The sequence below is a fragment of the Triticum aestivum genome, chromosome 4A, assembly GCF_018294505.1.
Source record: "Triticum aestivum cultivar Chinese Spring chromosome 4A, IWGSC CS RefSeq v2.1, whole genome shotgun sequence".
Taxonomy (NCBI): Eukaryota; Viridiplantae; Streptophyta; class Magnoliopsida; order Poales; family Poaceae; genus Triticum; species Triticum aestivum.
Genome location: NC_057803.1, coordinates 124,341,745 through 124,347,497, shown reverse-complemented (window position 1 = coordinate 124,347,497; position 5,753 = coordinate 124,341,745).

Below are 5,753 nucleotides of genomic sequence, written 5' to 3'. Positions count from 1 at the left end.
CGGGCTTAAGCAAGAACCAATCTTACCTACGCATCAAAACCACAACGATAGTTTGTCAAGTTGGTGCTATTTTAACCTTCGCAAGGACCGGGCGTAGCCACACTCGATTGAACTAAAGTTGGAGAAATTGTCACCCGCAAGCCACCTATGTGCAAAGCACGTCGGGAGAACCGGTCTCGCGTAAGCGTACGCGTAATGTCGGTCCGGGCCGCTTTGTTCAACAATACCGCTGAACCAAAGTATGACATGCTGGTAAGCAGTATGACTTATATCGCCCACAACTCACTTGTGTTCTACTCATGCATATAACATCAACATATAAAACCTAGGCTCGGATGCCACTATTGGGGAACGTAGTAATTTCAAAAAAATTCCTACGCACACACAAGATCATGGTGATGCATAGCAACGAGGGGAGAGTGTGATCTACGTACCCTTGTAGATCGACAACGGAAGCGTTTGGTTGATGTAGTCGTACGTCTTCACGGCCCGACCGATCAAGCACCGAAACTACGGCACCTCCGAGTTTTAGCACACGTTCAACTCGATGACGATCCCGGGACTCCGATCCAGCAAAGTGTCGGGGAAGAGTTCCGTCAGCACGACGGCGTGGTGACGATCTTGATGTACTACTGCCGCAGGGCTTTGCCTAAGCACTGCTACAATATTATCGAGGACTATGGTGGCTAGGGGCGCCGCACACGGCTAAGAGTAAGATCACGTGGATCAACTTGTGTTCATGGGGTGCCCCTTGCCTCAGTATATAAAGGATGGAGGAGGAGGATGCCGGCCAAGGCTAGGTGCGTCCAGGATGTGCAGTCCTACTAGGACTCCAAGTCCTAGTAGGAGTCCACCAAGAGGGAAGGAAGGGAGAAGGAAGTGGAGGAGAAGGATAGGTGGCCGGCCCCCTTTTCCCTAGTCCAATTCGGACTAGAGGGGAGGGGGGCGCAGCAGCCCCTTGGCCCTTTCTCCTCTTCCCACTAAAGCCCATCAAGGCCCATTGCTTCTCTCGTAACTACCCGGTAGTCCGAAAAATACCCGAATCACTCGGAACCTTTCGATGTCCGAATATAGTCATCCAATATATCAATCTCTATGTCTCGACCATTTCGAGACTCCTCGTCATGTCCCCGATCTCATCCGGGACTCCGAACTCCTTCGGTACATCAAAACTCATAAACTCATAATATAACTCTCATCGAAACCTTAAGCGTGCGGACCCTACGGGTTCGAGAACAATGTAGACATGACTGAGACACGTCTCCGGTCAATAACCAACAGCGGGGCCTGGATGCCCATATTGGCTCCTACATATTCTACGAAGATCTTTATCGGTCAGACCGCATAACAACATATGTTGTTCCCTTTGTCATCGATATGTTACTTGCCCGAGATTCGATCGTCGGTATTCCAATACCTAGTTCAATCTCGTTATCGGCAAGTCTCTTTACTCGTTCTGTAATACATCATCCCGCAACTAACTCATTAGTTGCAATGCTTGCAAGGCTTAAGTGATGTGCATTAGTGAGAGGGCCCGGAGATACCTCTCCGACAATCGGAGTGACAAATCCTAATCTCGAAATACGCCAACCCAACATGTACCTTTGGAGACACCTGTAGAGCTCCTTTATAATCACCCAGTTACATTGTGACGTTTGGTAGCACACAAAGTGTTCCTCCGGCAAACGGGAGTTGCATAATCTCATAGTCATAGGAACATGTATAAGTCATGAAGAAAGCAATAGCAACATACTAAACGATCGGGTGCTAAGCTAATGGAATGGGTCATGTCAATCAGATCATTCAACTAATGATGTGATCCCGTTAATCAAATAACAACTCTTTTGTTTATGGTTAGGAAACATAACCATCTTCGATTAACGAGCTAGTCAAGTAGAGGCATACTAGTGACACTTTGTTTGTCTATGTATTCACACAAGTATTATGTTTCCGGTTAATACAATTCTAGCATGAATAATGAACATTTATCATGATATAAGGAAATAAATAATAACTTTATTATTGCCTCTAGGGCATATTTCCTTCAGTCTCCCACTTGCACTAGAGTCAATAATCTAGTTCACATCGCCATGTGATTTAACAGCAATAGTTCACATCACCATGTGATTAACACCCATAGTTCACATCGATATGTGATCAACACCCAAAGGGTTTACTAGAGTCAGTAATCTAGTTCACATCGCTATGTGATTAACACCCAAAGAGTACTAAGGTGTGATCATGTTTTGCTTGTGAGATAATTTTAGTCAACGGGTCTGTCACATTCAGATCCGTATGTATTTTGCGAATTTCTATGTCAACAATGCTCTGCACGGAGCTACTCTAGCTTATTGCTCCCACTTTCAATATGTATCGAGACTTAGAGTCATCCAGATCTGTGTCAAAACTTGCATCGACATAACTTTTACGACGAACCTTTTTGTCACCTCCATAATTGAGAAATATTTCCTTATTCCACTAAGGATAATTTTGACCGCTGTCCAGTGATCTACTCTTAGATCACTATTGTACTCCCTTGCTTAACACAGTGTAGGGTATACAATAGATCTGGTACACTGCATGGCATACTTAACCTATGGCTGAGGCATAGGGAATGACTTTCATTCTATTTCTATCTTCTGTCGTGGTTGGGCTTTGAGTCTTACTCAATTTCACACCTTGCAACACAGGCAAGAACTCTTTCTTTGACTGTTCCATTTTGAACTACTTCAAAATCTTGTCAAGGTATGCACTCATTGAAAAAACTTATCAAGCGTCTTGATCTATCTCTATAGATCTTGATGCTCAATATGTAAGCAGCTTTACCGAGGTCTTTCTTTGAAAAATTCCTTTCAAACACTCCTTTATGCTTTGCAGAATAATTCTACATTATTTCCGATCAACAATATGTCATACACATATACTTATCAGAAATGATGTAGTGCTCCCACTCACTTTCTTGTAAATACAGGCTTCACCGCAAGTCTGTATAAAACTATATGCTTTGATCAACTTATCAAAGCATATATTCCAACTCCGGGAAAGTCTTGTTGATCCTGCTGTAAAAAACAGAAACTTTAGCGCTCACGAGAATTGCTGGAATTTTTTATTGGATAGTGCTATTTAGTTAATTATTTTTAAAGATGATTAATAGATAAATTCCTCACGTCCTGCAATTTATTTTAGAATTTTTGGGGTTAGAGAAGTTTGCATTAGTTACAGATTACTACAGACTGTTCTGTTTTTGACAGATTATGTTTTTCGTGTGTTGTTTTGCTTATTTTAATGAATCTATGGCTAGTAAAAGAGTTTATAAACCATACAGAAGTTGGAATACAGTAGGTTTAACACCAATATAAATAAAGAATGAGTTCACAATAGTACCTAAGTGGTGATTTATTTTCTTATACTAACGAAGCTTACAAGTTTTCTGTTAAGTTTTGTGTTGTGAAGTTTTCAAGTTTTGGGTAAAGATTTGATGGACTATGGAATAAGGAGTTGCAAGAGCCTAAGCTTGGGGATGCCCAAGGCACACCAAGTTAATATTCAAGGACAACCAAGAGCCTAAGCTTAGGGATGCCCTGGAAGGCATCCCCTCTTTCGTCTTCGTTCATCAGTAACTTTACTTTGAGCTATATTTTTATTCGCCACATGATATGTGTTTTGCTTGGAGCGTCATTTTATTTTATTTAGTTTTGCCTGCTGTTTGAATAAAATACCAAGATCTGAAATTCTTAAATGTTAGAGAGTCTTCACATAGTTGCATAATTATTCGACTACTCATTGAGCTTCACGTATATCTTTCGGAGTAGTTTGTTGTTGCTCTAGTGCTTCACTTATATTATTTTGAGAGTCCTAAACAGCATGGTAATTTGCTTTGGTTATGAATTTAGTCCTAATATGATGGGCATCCAGGAGGGGTATAATAAAAACATTCATATAGAGTGCATTGAATACTAAGAGAAGTTTGATACTTAATAATTGTTTTGAGATATGGAGATGGTGATATTAAAGTCATGCTAGTTGAGTAGTTGTGAATTTGAGAAATACTTGTGTTGAAGTTTGTGATTCCCGTAGCATGCACGTATGGTGAACCGTTATGTGATGAAGTCGGAGCATGATTTATTTATTGATTGTCCTCCTTATGAGTGGCGATCGGGGACGAGCGATGGTCTTTTCCTACCAATCTATCCCCCTAGGAGCATGCGCGTAATACTTTGTTTCGATAACTAATAAATTTTTGCAATAAGTATGTGAGTTCTTTATGACTAATGTTGAGTCCATGGATTATACGCACTCTCAGCCTTCCACCATTGCTAGAGTCTCTAATACCGCGCACCTTTCGCCGGTACCTTAAACCCACCATATACCTTCCTCAAAACAGCCACCATATCTACCTATTATGGCATTTCCATAGCCATTACGAGATATATTGCCATGCAACTTTCCACTGTTCCATTATTATGACACGCTTCATCATTGTCATATTGCTTTGCATGATCATGTAGTTGACATCGTATTTGTGGCAAAGCCACCGTTCATAATTCTTCCATACGTGTCACTCATGAGTCATTGCACATCCCAGTACACCGCCGGAGGCATTCATATAGAGTCATATCTTGTCCTAAGTATCGAGTTGTAATTCTTGAGTTGTAAGAAAATAAAAGTGTGATGATCATCATTATTAGAGCATTGTCCTAGTGAGGAAAGGATGATGGAGACTATGATTCCCCCACAAGTCGGGATGAGACTCTGGACGAAAATAAATAAATAAAAGAGGCCAAAGAAGCCCAAATAAAAAAAGGAGAAAAAAGGCCATAAAAAAGAGAAGGCCCAAATAAAAAAATGAGAGAAAAAGAGAGAAGGGGCAATGCTACTATCCTTTTACCACACTTGTGCTTCAAAATACCACCATGATCTTCATGATAGAGAGTCTCCTATGTTGTCACTTTCATATACTAGTGGGAAATTTTCATTATAGAACTTGGCTTGTATATTCCAGTGATGCGCTTCCTCAAAATGCCCTAGGTCTTCGTGAGCAAGCGAGTTGGATGCACACCCACTTAGTTTCTTTTTGAGCTTTCATACACGTATAGCTCTAGTGCATCCGTTGCATGGCAATCCCTACTCACTCACATTGATATCTATTGATGGGCATCTCCATAGCCCATTGATACGCCTAGTTGATGTGAGACTATCTTCTCCTTTTTTCTTCTCCACAACCACCATTCTATTCCACCTATAGTGTTATGTCCATGGCTCACGCTCATGTATTGCGTGAAGATTGAAAAAGTTTGAGAACATCAAAAGTATGAAACAGTTGCTTGGCTTGTCATCGGGGTTGTGCATGATTTAAATACGTTGTGTGGTGAAGATGGAGCATAGCGAGACTATATGATTTTGTAGGGATAGCTTTCTTTGGCCACGTTATTTTGAGAAGACATGATTACTTGGTTAGTATGCTTGAAGTATTATTATTTTTATGTCAATATTAAACTTTTGTCTTGAATCTTATGGATCTGAATATTCTTGCCACAATAAAGAGAACTACATGGATAAATATGTTAGGTAGCATTCCACATCAAAAATTATGTTTGTATCATTTACCTACTCGAGGACGAGGAGGAATTAAGCTTGGGGATGCTGATATGTCCCCAACGTATCTATAATTTTTGATTGTTCCATGCTATTATATTATCAACCTTGGATGTTTTATATGCATTTATATGCTATTTTATATGATTTTGGGGACT